General features: G+C 42.3%; 28 non-coding genes across 28 annotated transcripts; all 28 read left to right on the top strand.

The window, feature by feature from the left end:
* Positions 1 to 82: 82 nt before the first annotated feature.
* trnai-aau (transfer RNA isoleucine (anticodon AAU)) lies at positions 83 to 158 on the top strand. The gene has a single exon. It is a non-coding gene; the product is annotated as a tRNA-Ile (tRNA).
* A 332-nt stretch (positions 159 to 490) lies between these two features.
* trnai-aau (transfer RNA isoleucine (anticodon AAU)) lies at positions 491 to 564 on the top strand. The gene has a single exon. It is a non-coding gene; the product is annotated as a tRNA-Ile (tRNA).
* Positions 565 to 1,078: 514 nt separating this feature from the next.
* On the top strand, positions 1,079 to 1,150 carry trnar-ucg (transfer RNA arginine (anticodon UCG)). The gene has a single exon. It is a non-coding gene; the product is annotated as a tRNA-Arg (tRNA).
* Positions 1,151 to 1,452: 302 nt separating this feature from the next.
* trnar-ucg (transfer RNA arginine (anticodon UCG)) lies at positions 1,453 to 1,525 on the top strand. Its single transcript has one exon. It is a non-coding gene; the product is annotated as a tRNA-Arg (tRNA).
* Positions 1,526 to 1,770: 245 nt separating this feature from the next.
* On the top strand, positions 1,771 to 1,844 carry trnai-aau (transfer RNA isoleucine (anticodon AAU)). The gene has a single exon. It is a non-coding gene; the product is annotated as a tRNA-Ile (tRNA).
* Positions 1,845 to 2,175: 331 nt separating this feature from the next.
* trnai-aau (transfer RNA isoleucine (anticodon AAU)) lies at positions 2,176 to 2,249 on the top strand. The gene has a single exon. It is a non-coding gene; the product is annotated as a tRNA-Ile (tRNA).
* A 513-nt stretch (positions 2,250 to 2,762) lies between these two features.
* Positions 2,763 to 2,835, top strand: trnar-ucg (transfer RNA arginine (anticodon UCG)). Its single transcript has one exon. It is a non-coding gene; the product is annotated as a tRNA-Arg (tRNA).
* A 302-nt stretch (positions 2,836 to 3,137) lies between these two features.
* On the top strand, positions 3,138 to 3,210 carry trnar-ucg (transfer RNA arginine (anticodon UCG)). Its single transcript has one exon. It is a non-coding gene; the product is annotated as a tRNA-Arg (tRNA).
* Positions 3,211 to 3,455: 245 nt separating this feature from the next.
* On the top strand, positions 3,456 to 3,529 carry trnai-aau (transfer RNA isoleucine (anticodon AAU)). The gene has a single exon. It is a non-coding gene; the product is annotated as a tRNA-Ile (tRNA).
* Positions 3,530 to 3,861: 332 nt separating this feature from the next.
* On the top strand, positions 3,862 to 3,935 carry trnai-aau (transfer RNA isoleucine (anticodon AAU)). The gene has a single exon. It is a non-coding gene; the product is annotated as a tRNA-Ile (tRNA).
* A 514-nt stretch (positions 3,936 to 4,449) lies between these two features.
* Positions 4,450 to 4,522, top strand: trnar-ucg (transfer RNA arginine (anticodon UCG)). The gene has a single exon. It is a non-coding gene; the product is annotated as a tRNA-Arg (tRNA).
* A 303-nt stretch (positions 4,523 to 4,825) lies between these two features.
* trnar-ucg (transfer RNA arginine (anticodon UCG)) lies at positions 4,826 to 4,898 on the top strand. The gene has a single exon. It is a non-coding gene; the product is annotated as a tRNA-Arg (tRNA).
* Positions 4,899 to 5,144: 246 nt separating this feature from the next.
* On the top strand, positions 5,145 to 5,218 carry trnai-aau (transfer RNA isoleucine (anticodon AAU)). The gene has a single exon. It is a non-coding gene; the product is annotated as a tRNA-Ile (tRNA).
* A 332-nt stretch (positions 5,219 to 5,550) lies between these two features.
* On the top strand, positions 5,551 to 5,624 carry trnai-aau (transfer RNA isoleucine (anticodon AAU)). The gene has a single exon. It is a non-coding gene; the product is annotated as a tRNA-Ile (tRNA).
* Positions 5,625 to 6,138: 514 nt separating this feature from the next.
* trnar-ucg (transfer RNA arginine (anticodon UCG)) lies at positions 6,139 to 6,211 on the top strand. The gene has a single exon. It is a non-coding gene; the product is annotated as a tRNA-Arg (tRNA).
* Positions 6,212 to 6,513: 302 nt separating this feature from the next.
* trnar-ucg (transfer RNA arginine (anticodon UCG)) lies at positions 6,514 to 6,586 on the top strand. Its single transcript has one exon. It is a non-coding gene; the product is annotated as a tRNA-Arg (tRNA).
* A 244-nt stretch (positions 6,587 to 6,830) lies between these two features.
* Positions 6,831 to 6,904, top strand: trnai-aau (transfer RNA isoleucine (anticodon AAU)). The gene has a single exon. It is a non-coding gene; the product is annotated as a tRNA-Ile (tRNA).
* Positions 6,905 to 7,235: 331 nt separating this feature from the next.
* On the top strand, positions 7,236 to 7,309 carry trnai-aau (transfer RNA isoleucine (anticodon AAU)). The gene has a single exon. It is a non-coding gene; the product is annotated as a tRNA-Ile (tRNA).
* Positions 7,310 to 7,821: 512 nt separating this feature from the next.
* Positions 7,822 to 7,894, top strand: trnar-ucg (transfer RNA arginine (anticodon UCG)). Its single transcript has one exon. It is a non-coding gene; the product is annotated as a tRNA-Arg (tRNA).
* Positions 7,895 to 8,196: 302 nt separating this feature from the next.
* Positions 8,197 to 8,269, top strand: trnar-ucg (transfer RNA arginine (anticodon UCG)). The gene has a single exon. It is a non-coding gene; the product is annotated as a tRNA-Arg (tRNA).
* A 245-nt stretch (positions 8,270 to 8,514) lies between these two features.
* On the top strand, positions 8,515 to 8,588 carry trnai-aau (transfer RNA isoleucine (anticodon AAU)). Its single transcript has one exon. It is a non-coding gene; the product is annotated as a tRNA-Ile (tRNA).
* A 332-nt stretch (positions 8,589 to 8,920) lies between these two features.
* Positions 8,921 to 8,994, top strand: trnai-aau (transfer RNA isoleucine (anticodon AAU)). The gene has a single exon. It is a non-coding gene; the product is annotated as a tRNA-Ile (tRNA).
* Positions 8,995 to 9,913: 919 nt separating this feature from the next.
* Positions 9,914 to 9,987, top strand: trnai-aau (transfer RNA isoleucine (anticodon AAU)). Its single transcript has one exon. It is a non-coding gene; the product is annotated as a tRNA-Ile (tRNA).
* Positions 9,988 to 10,316: 329 nt separating this feature from the next.
* Positions 10,317 to 10,390, top strand: trnai-aau (transfer RNA isoleucine (anticodon AAU)). The gene has a single exon. It is a non-coding gene; the product is annotated as a tRNA-Ile (tRNA).
* Positions 10,391 to 10,902: 512 nt separating this feature from the next.
* Positions 10,903 to 10,975, top strand: trnar-ucg (transfer RNA arginine (anticodon UCG)). Its single transcript has one exon. It is a non-coding gene; the product is annotated as a tRNA-Arg (tRNA).
* A 302-nt stretch (positions 10,976 to 11,277) lies between these two features.
* trnar-ucg (transfer RNA arginine (anticodon UCG)) lies at positions 11,278 to 11,350 on the top strand. Its single transcript has one exon. It is a non-coding gene; the product is annotated as a tRNA-Arg (tRNA).
* Positions 11,351 to 11,843: 493 nt separating this feature from the next.
* On the top strand, positions 11,844 to 11,917 carry trnai-aau (transfer RNA isoleucine (anticodon AAU)). Its single transcript has one exon. It is a non-coding gene; the product is annotated as a tRNA-Ile (tRNA).
* A 575-nt stretch (positions 11,918 to 12,492) lies between these two features.
* On the top strand, positions 12,493 to 12,565 carry trnar-ucg (transfer RNA arginine (anticodon UCG)). The gene has a single exon. It is a non-coding gene; the product is annotated as a tRNA-Arg (tRNA).
* Positions 12,566 to 12,782: the final 217 nt, after the last annotated feature.

The raw sequence follows: 12,782 nt of genomic DNA, 5'->3' as shown, positions 1-12,782 counted from the left end.
TACAAACCTCCACACGTTTTTGACGTTCTGTCCTTGGCCAATCTGAGAACTATTTCAGTTTAATAATAAGTATGAAAAAAAGGGCCGGTTAGCTCAGATGGTCAGAGCGTGGTGCTAATAATACGCCAAGGTCATGGGTTCAATCCCCATACTGGCCAGCCGTGGATATTCACCAAAACAATGTGTTTACAATTGCTGTCAAATTTACGAATCAATGTGGAGAATTTGAGCAGTGTTTCAAGATCGCCAGATTCATAGTAATTTTTTTAAGCTTGTTTGCTGCCAACTTGAATAAAATGCAAGTCACCTTTACTACTAAAATAGTTCAACTTTCAAGCTGTAATCATAGGTTTTGGATGGAAGGTTTTTTGCTCTGCAGATCGACGACTAGGTTGTCACATACGATTGATAATACAAAACTGCTTACGTTTTGGACGGTCTGTCCTGGTTTTATCATGGAGCTAACTGAGTTGAATGAAATACAAGAAATGGCCGGTTAGCTCAGATGGTTAGAGCGTGGTGCTAATAACGCCAAGGTCATGGGTTCAATCCCCATACTGGCCAGCAGTGGTAATTTAACAGAACACTGTGTCTACAAATGATGTGGAGCTTTATGCTTATGAACAGTATTTAAAAATAAATATCTCAGAAGGTGCTCATAACTCCATGGTTATGGGTTCATTCCCTGAAAAATTAAAACCAAGCCGTTTAGCCCAGATGCGCAGATCGTGGTGCTAATACTGAGCCGTCATTGGGTAGATCCCCCATACTAGTCAGCAATAGTAATTCAACGAATCAATGTGTCTACAGCCGCAGTGGATGCTTCTATTCATGAGCCAGTAAAAAGTTTGAGATGACGGAAGGTATTATGCTCTGCAAAAAGAGATATCATCGAGTATATTGACATTTATTCAACTGACTTTCACATGTGAAGCCAGCAGTCTACCATTTAAGGCAATTCTCCGCCGCAGAAGTCAACAGGCCAGCTCTGCAGTATGTCTTTGTACAAAGGATAGCCCCCCTCCTATTTAGCATGTGAACCCTGGAACTTGTGAAATGTCACAATTCTAGATTTTGTGACCATGTGGCCTAATGGACAAGGCGTCTGACTTCGGATCAGAAGTTGAGGGTTCGAGTCCCTTCGTGGTTGTGTGCTCCAAGCTGATTATAAGAAATTAAGCAAAATCTCTATTGCTGTAAACTTGTTTATATTCTACTCACATTCACATGTGAAGTCAACAGTGTTCCATTTAGACCATCCTGTTGCAACACAGACCAAGCCTAGCCGATAGGTGCTCGCACCCGATTGACCATACAAACCTGCACACATTTTGGACATTCTGTCCTGGCCAACAGGCCACCTCTGCAGTATGGCATTATACAAAGGATAGCCCCCTCCTATTTAGCATGTGAACCCTGGCACTTGTGAAATGTCACAATTTTAGATTTTGTGACCATGTGGCCTAATGGACAAGGCGTCTGACTTCGGATCAGAAGATTGAGGGTTCGAGTCCCTTCGTGGTTGTGTGCTCCAAGCTGATTATAAGAAATTAAGCAAAATCTCTATTGCTGTACACTTGTGCATATTCCACTCACATTCACATGTGAAGTCAACAGTGTTCCATTTAACCCATCCTGTTGCGACACAGACCAAGCCACGCCAATAGGTGCTCACACCCGATCGACCGTACAAACCTCCACACGTTTTTGACGTTCTGTCCTTGGCCAATCTGAGAACTATTTCAGTTTAATAATAAGTATGAAAAAAAGGGCCGGTTAGCTCAGATGGTCAGAGCGTGGTGCTAATAACGCCAAGGTCATGGGTTCAATCCCCATACTGGCCAGCCGTGGATATTCACCAAAACAATGTGTTTACAATTGCTGTCAAATTTACGAATCAATGTGGAGAATTTGAGCAGTGTTTCAAGATCGCCAGATTCATAGTAATTTTTTTAAGCTTGTTTGCTGCCAACTTGAATAAAATGCAAGTCACCTTTACTACTAAAATAGTTCAACTTTCAAGCTGTAATCATAGGTTTTGGATGGAAGGTTTTTTGCTCTGCAGATCGACGACTAGGTTGTCACATACGATTGATAATACAAAACTGCTTACGTTTTGGACGTCTGTCCTGGTTTTATCATGGAGCTAACTGAGTTGAATGAAATACAAGAAATGGCCGGTTAGCTCAGATGGTTAGAGCGTGGTGCTAATAACGCCAAGGTCATGGGTTCAATCCCCATACTGGCCAGCAGTGGTAATTTAACAGAACACTGTGTCTACAAATGACGTGGAGCTTTATGCTTATGAAACAGTATTTAAAAATAAATATCTCAGAAGGTGCTCATAACTCCATGGTTATGGGTTCATTCCCTGAAAAATTAAAACCAAGCCGTTTAGCCCAGATGCGCAGATCGTGGTGCTAATACTGAGCCGTCATTGGGTAGATCCCCCATACTAGTCAGCAATAGTAATTCAACGAATCAATGTGTCTACAGCCGCAGTGGATGCTTCTATTCATGAGCCAGTAAAAAGTTTGAGATGACGGAAGGTATTATGCTCTGCAAAAAGAGATATCATCGAGTATATTGACATTTATTCAACTGACTTTCACATGTGAAGCAGCAGTCTACCATTTAAGGCAATTCTCCGCCGCAGAAGTCAACAGGCCAGCTCTGCAGTATGTCTTTGTACAAAGGATAGCCCCCTCCTATTTAGCATGTGAACCCTGGAACTTGTGAAATGTCACAATTCTAGATTTTGTGACCATGTGGCCTAATGGACAAGGCGTCTGACTTCGGATCAGAAGATTGAGGGTTCGAGTCCCTTCGTGGTTGTGTGCTCCAAGCTGATTATAAGAAATTAAGCAAAATCTCTATTGCTGTAAACTTGTTTATATTCTACTCACATTCACATGTGAAGTCAACAGTGTTCCATTTAGACCATCCTGTTGCAACACAGACCAAGCCTAGCCGATAGGTGCTCGCACCCGATTGACCATACAAACCTGCACACATTTTGGACATTCTGTCCTGGCCAACAGGCCACCTCTGCAGTATGGCATTATACAAAGGATAGCCCCCTCCTATTTAGCATGTGAACCCTGGCACTTGTGAAATGTCACAATTTTAGATTTTGTGACCATGTGGCCTAATGGACAAGGCGTCTGACTTCGGATCAGAAGATTGAGGGTTCGAGTCCCTTCGTGGTTGTGTGCTCCAAGCTGATTATAAGAAATTAAGCAAAATCTCTATTGCTGTACACTTGTGCATATTCCACTCACATTCACATGTGAAGTCAACAGTGTTCCATTTAACCCATCCTGTTGCGACACAGACCAAGCCACGCCAATAGGTGCTCACACCCGATCGACCGTACAAACCTCCACACGTTTTTGACGTTCTGTCCTTGGCCAATCTGAGAACTATTTCAGTTTAATAATAAGTATGAAAAAAAGGGCCGGTTAGCTCAGATGGTCAGAGCGTGGTGCTAATAACGCCAAGGTCATGGGTTCAATCCCCATACTGGCCAGCCGTGGATATTCACCAAAACAATGTGTTTACAATTGCTGTCAAATTTACGAATCAATGTGGAGAATTTGAGCAGTGTTTCAAGATCGCCAGATTCATAGTAATTTTTTTAAGCTTGTTTGCTGCCAACTTGAATAAAATGCAAGTCACCTTTACTACTAAAATAGTTCAACTTTCAAGCTGTAATCATAGGTTTTGGATGGAAGGTTTTTTGCTCTGCAGATCGACGACTAGGTTGTCACATACGATTGATAATACAAAACTGCTTACGTTTTGGACGGTCTGTCCTGGTTTTATCATGGAGCTAACTGAGTTGAATGAAATACAAGAAATGGCCGGTTAGCTCAGATGGTTAGAGCGTGGTGCTAATAACGCCAAGGTCATGGGTTCAATCCCCATACTGGCCAGCAGTGGTAATTTAACAGAACACTGTGTCTACAAATGATGTGGATCTTTATGCTTATGAAACAGTATTTAAAAATAAATATCTCAGAAGGTGCTCATAACTCCATGGTTATGGGTTCATTCCCTGAAAAATTAAAACCAAGCCGTTTAGCCCAGATGCGCAGATCGTGGTGCTAATACTGAGCCGTCATTGGGTAGATCCCCCATACTAGTCAGCAATAGTAATTCAACGAATCAATGTGTCTACAGCCGCAGTGGATGCTTCTATTCATGAGCCAGTAAAAAGTTTGAGATGACGGAAGGTATTATGCTCTGCAAAAAGAGATATCATCGAGTATATTGACATTTATTCAACTGACTTTCACATGTGAAGCCAGCAGTCTACCATTTAAGGCAATTCTCCGCCGCAGAAGTCAACAGGCCAGCTCTGCAGTATGTCTTTGTACAAAGGATAGCCCCCTCCTATTTAGCATGTGAACCCTGGAACTTGTGAAATGTCACAATTCTAGATTTTGTGACCATGTGGCCTAATGGACAAGGCGTCTGACTTCGGATCAGAAGATTGAGGGTTCGAGTCCCTTCGTGGTTGTGTGCTCCAAGCTGATTATAAGAAATTAAGCAAAATCTCTATTGCTGTAAACTTGTTTATATTCTACTCACATTCACATGTGAAGTCAACAGTGTTCCATTTGACCATCCTGTTGCAACACAGACCAAGCCTAGCCGATAGGTGCTCGCACCCGATTGACCATACAAACCTGCACACATTTTGGACATTCTGTCCTGGCCAACAGGCCACCTCTGCAGTATGGCTTTATACAAAAAGGATAGCCCCCTCCTATTTAGCATGTGAACCCTGGCACTTGTGAAATGTCACAATTTTAGATTTTGTGACCATGTGGCCTAATGGACAAGGCGTCTGACTTCGGATCAGAAGATTGAGGGTTCGAGTCCCTTCGTGGTTGTGTGCTCCAAGCTGATTATAAGAAATTAAGCAAAATCTCTATTGCTGTACACTTGTGCATATTCCACTCACATTCACATGTGAAGTCAACAGTGTTCCATTTAACCCATCCTGTTGCGACACAGACCAAGCCACGCCAATAGGTGCTCACACCCGATCGACCGTACAAACCTCCACACGTTTTTGACGTTCTGTCCTTGGCCAATCTGAGAACTATTTCAGTTTAATAATAAGTATGAAAAAAAAGGGCCGGTTAGCTCAGATGGTCAGAGCGTGGTGCTAATAACGCCAAGGTCATGGGTTCAATCCCCATACTGGCCAGCCGTGGATATTCACCAAAACAATGTGTTTACAATTGCTGTCAAATTTACGAATCAATGTGGAGAATTTGAGCAGTGTTTCAAGATCGCCAGATTCATAGTAATTTTTTTAAGCTTGTTTGCTGCCAACTTGAATAAAATGCAAGTCACCTTTACTACTAAAATAGTTCAACTTTCAAGCTGTAATCATAGGTTTTGGATGGAAGGTTTTTTGCTCTGCAGATCGACGACTAGGTTGTCACATACGATTGATAATACAAAACTGCTTACGTTTTGGACGGTCTGTCCTGGTTTTATCATGGAGCTAACTGAGTTGAATGAAATACAAGAAATGGCCGGTTAGCTCAGATGGTTAGAGCGTGGTGCTAATAACGCCAAGGTCATGGGTTCAATCCCCATACTGGCCAGCAGTGGTAATTTAACAGAACACTGTGTCTACAAATGACGTGGAGCTTTATGCTTATGAAACAGTATTTAAAAATAAATATCTCAGAAGGTGCTCATAACTCCATGGTTATGGGTTCATTCCCTGAAAAATTAAAACCAAGCCGTTTAGCCCAGATGCGCAGATCGTGGTGCTAATACTGAGCCGTCATTGGGTAGATCCCCCATACTAGTCAGCAATAGTAATTCAACGAATCAATGTGTCTACAGCCGCAGTGGATGCTTCTATTCATGAGCCAGTAAAAAGTTTGAGATGACGGAAGGTATTATGCTCTGCAAAAAGAGATATCATCGAGTATATTGACATTTATTCAACTGACTTTCACATGTGAAGCCAGCAGTCTACCATTTAAGGCAATTCTCCGCCGCAGAAGTCAACAGGCCAGCTCTGCAGTATGTCTTTGTACAAAGGATAGCCCCCTCCTATTTAGCATGTGAACCCTGGAACTTGTGAAATGTCACAATTCTAGATTTTGTGACCATGTGGCCTAATGGACAAGGCGTCTGACTTCGGATCAGAAGATTGAGGGTTCGAGTCCCTTCGTGGTTGTGTGCTCCAAGCTGATTATAAGAAATTAAGCAAAATCTCTATTGCTGTAAACTTGTTTATATTCTACTCACATTCACATGTGAAGTCAACAGTGTTCCATTTAGACCATCCTGTTGCAACACAGACCAAGCCTAGCCGATAGGTGCTCGCACCCGATTGACCATACAAACCTGCACACATTTTGGACATTCTGTCCTGGCCAACAGGCCACCTCTGCAGTATGGCATTATACAAAGGATAGCCCCCTCCTATTTAGCATGTGAACCCTGGCACTTGTGAAATGTCACAATTTTAGATTTTGTGACCATGTGGCCTAATGGACAAGGCGTCTGACTTCGGATCAGAAGATTGAGGGTTCGAGTCCCTTCGTGGTTGTGTGCTCCAAGCTGATTATAAGAAATTAAGCAAAATCTCTATGCTGTACACTTGTGCATATTCCACTCACATTCACATGTGAAGTCAACAGTGTTCCATTTAACCCATCCTGTTGCGACACAGACCAAGCCACGCCAATAGGTGCTCACACCCGATCGACCGTACAAACCTCCACACGTTTTTGACGTTCTGTCCTTGGCCAATCTGAGAACTATTTCAGTTTAATAATAAGTATGAAAAAAAGGGCCGGTTAGCTCAGATGGTCAGAGCGTGGTGCTAATAACGCCAAGGTCATGGGTTCAATCCCCATACTGGCCAGCCGTGGATATTCACCAAAACAATGTGTTTACAATTGCTGTCAAATTTACGAATCAATGTGGAGAATTTGAGCAGTGTTTCAAGATCGCCAGATTCATAGTAATTTTTTTAAGCTTGTTTGCTGCCAACTTGAATAAAATGCAAGTCACCTTTACTACTAAAATAGTTCAACTTTCAAGCTGTAATCATAGGTTTTGGATGGAAGGTTTTTTGCTCTGCAGATCGCGACTAGGTTGTCACATACGATTGATAATACAAAACTGCTTACGTTTTGGACGGTCTGTCCTGGTTTTATCATGGAGCTAACTGAGTTGAATGAAATACAAGAAATGGCCGGTTAGCTCAGATGGTTAGAGCGTGGTGCTAATAACGCCAAGGTCATGGGTTCAATCCCCATACTGGCCAGCAGTGGTAATTTAACAGAACACTGTGTCTACAAATGACGTGGAGCTTTATGCTTATGAAACAGTATTTAAAAATAAATATCTCAGAAGGTGCTCATAACTCCATGGTTATGGGTTCATTCCCTGAAAAATTAAAACCAAGCCGTTTAGCCCAGATGCGCAGATCGTGGTGCTAATACTGAGCCGTCATTGGGTAGATCCCCCATACTAGTCAGCAATAGTAATTCAACGAATCAATGTGTCTACAGCCGCAGTGGATGCTTCTATTCATGAGCCAGTAAAAAGTTTGAGATGACGGAAGGTATTATGCTCTGCAAAAAGATATCATCGAGTATATTGACATTTATTCAACTGACTTTCACATGTGAAGCCAGCAGTCTACCATTTAAGGCAATTCTCCGCCGCAGAAGTCAACAGGCCAGCTCTGCAGTATGTCTTTGTACAAAGGATAGCCCCCTCCTATTTAGCATGTGAACCCTGGAACTTGTGAAATGTCACAATTCTAGATTTTGTGACCATGTGGCCTAATGGACAAGGCGTCTGACTTCGGATCAGAAGATTGAGGGTTCGAGTCCCTTCGTGGTTGTGTGCTCCAAGCTGATTATAAGAAATTAAGCAAAATCTCTATTGCTGTAAACTTGTTTATATTCTACTCACATTCACATGTGAAGTCAACAGTGTTCCATTTAGACCATCCTGTTGCAACACAGACCAAGCCTAGCCGATAGGTGCTCGCACCCGATTGACCATACAAACCTGCACACATTTTGGACATTCTGTCCTGGCCAACAGGCCACCTCTGCAGTATGGCATTATACAAAGGATAGCCCCCTCCTATTTAGCATGTGAACCCTGGCACTTGTGAAATGTCACAATTTTAGATTTTGTGACCATGTGGCCTAATGGACAAGGCGTCTGACTTCGGATCAGAAGATTGAGGGTTCGAGTCCCTTCGTGGTTGTGTGCTCCAAGCTGATTATAAGAAATTAAGCAAAATCTCTATTGCTGTACACTTGTGCATATTCCACTCACATTCACATGTGAAGTCAACAGTGTTCCATTTAACCCATCCTGTTGCGACACAGACCAAGCCACGCCAATAGGTGCTCACACCCGATCGACCGTACAAACCTCCACACGTTTTTGACGTTCTGTCCTTGGCCAATCTGAGAACTATTTCAGTTTAATAATAAGTATGAAAAAAAGGGCCGGTTAGCTCAGATGGTCAGAGCGTGGTGCTAATAACGCCAAGGTCATGGGTTCAATCCCCATACTGGCCAGCCGTGGATATTCACCAAAACAATGTGTTTACAATTGCTGTCAAATTTACGAATCAATGTGGAGAATTTGAGCAGTGTTTCAAGATCGCCAGATTCATAGTAATTTTTTTAAGCTTGTTTGCTGCCAACTTGAATAAAATGCAAGTCACCTTTACTACTGAAATAGTTCAACTTTCAAGCTGTAATCATAGGTTTTGGATGGAAGGTTTTTTGCTCTGCAGATCGACGACTAGGTTGTCACATACGATTGATAATACAAAACTGCTTACGTTTTGGACGGTCTGTCCTGGTTTTATCATGGAGCTAACTGAGTTGAATGAAATACAAGAAATGGCCGGTTAGCTCAGATGGTTAGAGCGTGGTGCTAATAACGCCAAGGTCATGGGTTCAATCCCCATACTGGCCAGCAGTGGTAATTTAACAGAACACTGTGTCTACAAATGATGTGGAGCTTTATGCTTATGAAACAGTATTTAAAAATAAATATCTCAGAAGGTGCTCATAACTCCATGGTTATGGGTTCATTCCCTGAAAAATGTAAACCAAGCCGTTTAGCCCAGATGCGCAGATCGTGGTGCTAATACTGAGCCGTCATTGGGTAGATCCCCCATACTAGTCAGCAATAGTAATTCAACGAATCAATGTGTCTACAGCCGCAGTGGATGCTTCTATTCATGAGCCAGTAAAAAGTTTGAGATGACGGAAGGTATTATGCTCTGCAAAAAGAGATATCATCGAGTATATTGACATTTATTCAACTGACTTTCACATGTGAAGCCAGCAGTCTACCATTTAAGGCAATTCTCCGCCGCAGAAGCCAACAGGCCAGCTCTGCAGTATGTCTTTGTACAAAGGATAGCCCCTCCTATTTAGCATGTGAACCCTGGATCACTTGTGAAATGTCACAATTGCTGTAGATTTTGTGACCATGTGGCCTAATGGACAAGACCAAGTCTGACTTGCGGATCAGAAACCTGCATTTTGGACATTCTGTCCTGGCCAACAGGCCACCTCTGCAGTCCCTTTATACAAAGGATAGCCCCTTGTGTGAACCCTGGCACTCCAAGATTTTGATTATAATGAAATTATCAGAAGATTGAGGGTTCAAAATCTCTTATTGCTTGCTGTACACTTGTGCATATTCCACTCACATTCACATGTGAAGTCAACAGTGTTCCATTTAACCCATCCTGTTGCGACACAGACCAAGCCACGCCAATAGGTGCTCACACCCGATCGACCGTACAAACCTCCACACGTTTTTGACGTTCTGTCCTTGGCCAATCTGAGAACTATTTCAGTTTAATAATAAGTATGAAAAAAAGGGCCGGTTAGCTCAGATGGTCAGAGCGTGGTGCTAATAACGCCAAGGTCATGGGTTCAATCCCCATACTGGCCAGCCGTGGATATTCACCAAAACAATGTGTTTACAATTGCTGTCAAATTTACGAATCAATGTGGAGAATTTGAGCAGTGTTTCAAGATCGCCAGATTCATAGTAATTTTTTTAAGCTTGTTTGCTGCCAACTTGAATAAAATGCAAGTCACCTTTACTACTAAAATAGTTCAACTTTCAAGCTGTAATCATAGGTTTTGGATGGAAGGTTTTTTGCTCTGCAGATCGACTAGGTTGTCACATACGATTGATAATACAAAACTGCTTACGTTTTGGACGGTCTGTCCTGGTTTTATCATGGAGCTAACTGAGTTGAATGAAATACAAGAAATGGCCGGTTAGCTCAGATGGTTAGAGCGTGGTGCTAATAACGCCAAGGTCATGGGTTCAATCCCCATACTGGCCAGCAGTGGTAATTTAACAGAACACTGTGTCTACAAATGATGTGGCTTTATGCTTATGAAACAGTATTTAAAAATAAATATCTCAGAAGGTGCTCATAACTCCATGGTTATGGGTTCATTCCCTGAAAAATTAAAACCAAGCCGTTTAGCCCAGATGCGCAGATCGTGGTGCTAATACTGAGCCGTCATTGGGTAGATCCCCCATACTAGTCAGCAATAGTAATTCAACGAATCAATGTGTCTACAGCCGCAGTGGATGCTTCTATTCATGAGCCAGTAAAAAGTTTGAGATGACGGAAGGTATTATGCTCTGCAAAAAGAGATATCATCGAGTATATTGACATTTATTCAACTGACTTTCACATGTGAAGCCAGCAGTCTACCATTTAAGGCAATTCTCCGCCGCAGAAGCCAACAGACCAGCTCTGCAGTATGTCTTTGTACAAAGGATAGCCCCCTCCTATTTAGCATGTGAACCCTGGAACTTGTGAAATGTCACAATTCTAGATTTTGTGACCATGTGGCCTAATGGACAAGGCGTCTGACTTCGGATCAGAAGATTGAGGGTTCGAGTCCCTTCGTGGTTGTGTGCTCCAAGCTGATTATAAGAAATTAAGCAAAATCTCTATTGCTGTAAACTTGTTTATATTCTACTCACATTCACATGTGAAGTCAACAGTGTTCCATTTAGACCATCCTGTTGCAACACAGACCAAGCCTAGCCGATAGGTGCTCGCACCCGATTGACCATACAAACCTGCACACATTTTGGACATTCTGTCCTGGCCAACAGGCCACCTCTGCAGTATGGCATTATACAAAGGATAGCCCCCTCCTATTTAGCATGTGAACCCTGGCACTTGTGAAATGTCACAATTTTAGATTTTGTGACCATGTGGCCTAATGGACAAGGCGTCTGACTTCGGATCAGAAGATTGAGGGTTCGAGTCCCTTCGTGGTTGTGTGCTCCAAGCTGATTATAAGAAATTAAGCAAAATCTCTATTGCTGTACACTTGTGCATATTCCACTCACATTCACATGTGAAGTCAACAGTGTTCCATTTAACCCATCCTGTTGCGACACAGACCAAGCCACGCCAATAGGTGCTCACACCCGATCGACCGTACAAACCTCCACACGTTTTTGACGTTCTGTCCTTGGCCAATCTGAGAACTATTTCTTTAATAATAAGATGAAAAAAGGGCTATTGGTCAGTTTAATAATAAGTATGAAAAAAACAATGTGTTTACAATTGCTGTCAAATTTACGGTGGAGAATTTGAGCTCAGATGGTTCAGTAATTTTTTTAAGCGTTTGGTGAATAAAATGCAAGTCACCTTTAACTAAATAGTTCAACTTTCAAGGTCATAGGTTTTGGTTCAATCCCCATACTGGATAATACAAAACTGCTTAGTTTTGGACATCATGTGCTAACTGAGTTGAATTACAAGAAATGGCCGGTTAGCTCAGATGGTTAGAGCGTGGTGCTAATAACGCCAAGGTCATGGGTTCAATCCCCATACTGGCCAGCAGTGGTAATTTAACAGAACACTGTGTCTACAAATGATGTGGATTTTTTTCAAAGCTTGAATAAAATGCAAGTCACCTTTACTACTAAAATAGTTCAACTCTTTATGCTTATGAAACAGTATTTAAAAATAAATATCTCAGAAGGTGCTCAAAACTCCAAGGTCACGGGTTCATTCCCTGAAAAATTAAAACCAAGCCGTTTAGCCCAGATGCGCAGATCGTGCTGCTAATACTGAGCCGAGCCGTCATTGGGTAGATCCCCCATACTAGTCAGCAATAGTAATTCAACGAATCAATGTGTCTACAGCCGCAGTGGATGCTTCTATTCATGAGCCAGTAAAAAGTTTGAGATGACGGAAGGTATTATGCTCTGCAAAAAGAGATATCATCGAGTATATTGACATTTATTCAACTGACTTTCACATGTGAAGCCAGCAGTCTACCATTTAAGGCAATTCTCCGCCGCAGAAGCCAACAGACCAGCTCTGCAGTATGTCTTTGTACAAAGGATAGCCCCCTCCTATTTAGCATGTGAACCCTGGAACTTGTGAAATGTCACAATTCTAGATTTTGTGACCATGTGGCCTAATGGACAAGGCGTCTGACTTCGGATCAGAAGATTGAGGGTTCGAGTCCCTTCGTGGTTGTGTGCTCCAAGCTGATTATAAGAAATTAAGCAAAATCTCTATTGCTGTAAACTTGTTTATATTCTACTCACATTCACATGTGAAGTCAACAGTGTTCCATTTAGACCATCCTGTTGCAACACAGACCAAGCCTAGCCGATAGGTGCTCGCACCCGATTGACCATACAAACCTGCACACATTTTGGACATTCTGTCCTGGCCAACAGGCCACCTCTGC

The sequence above is a fragment of the Anoplopoma fimbria genome, chromosome 15, assembly GCF_027596085.1.
Source record: "Anoplopoma fimbria isolate UVic2021 breed Golden Eagle Sablefish chromosome 15, Afim_UVic_2022, whole genome shotgun sequence".
NCBI lineage: Eukaryota > Metazoa > Chordata > Actinopteri > Perciformes > Anoplopomatidae > Anoplopoma > Anoplopoma fimbria.
This window is presented reverse-complemented; position numbering and strand designations above follow the sequence as displayed.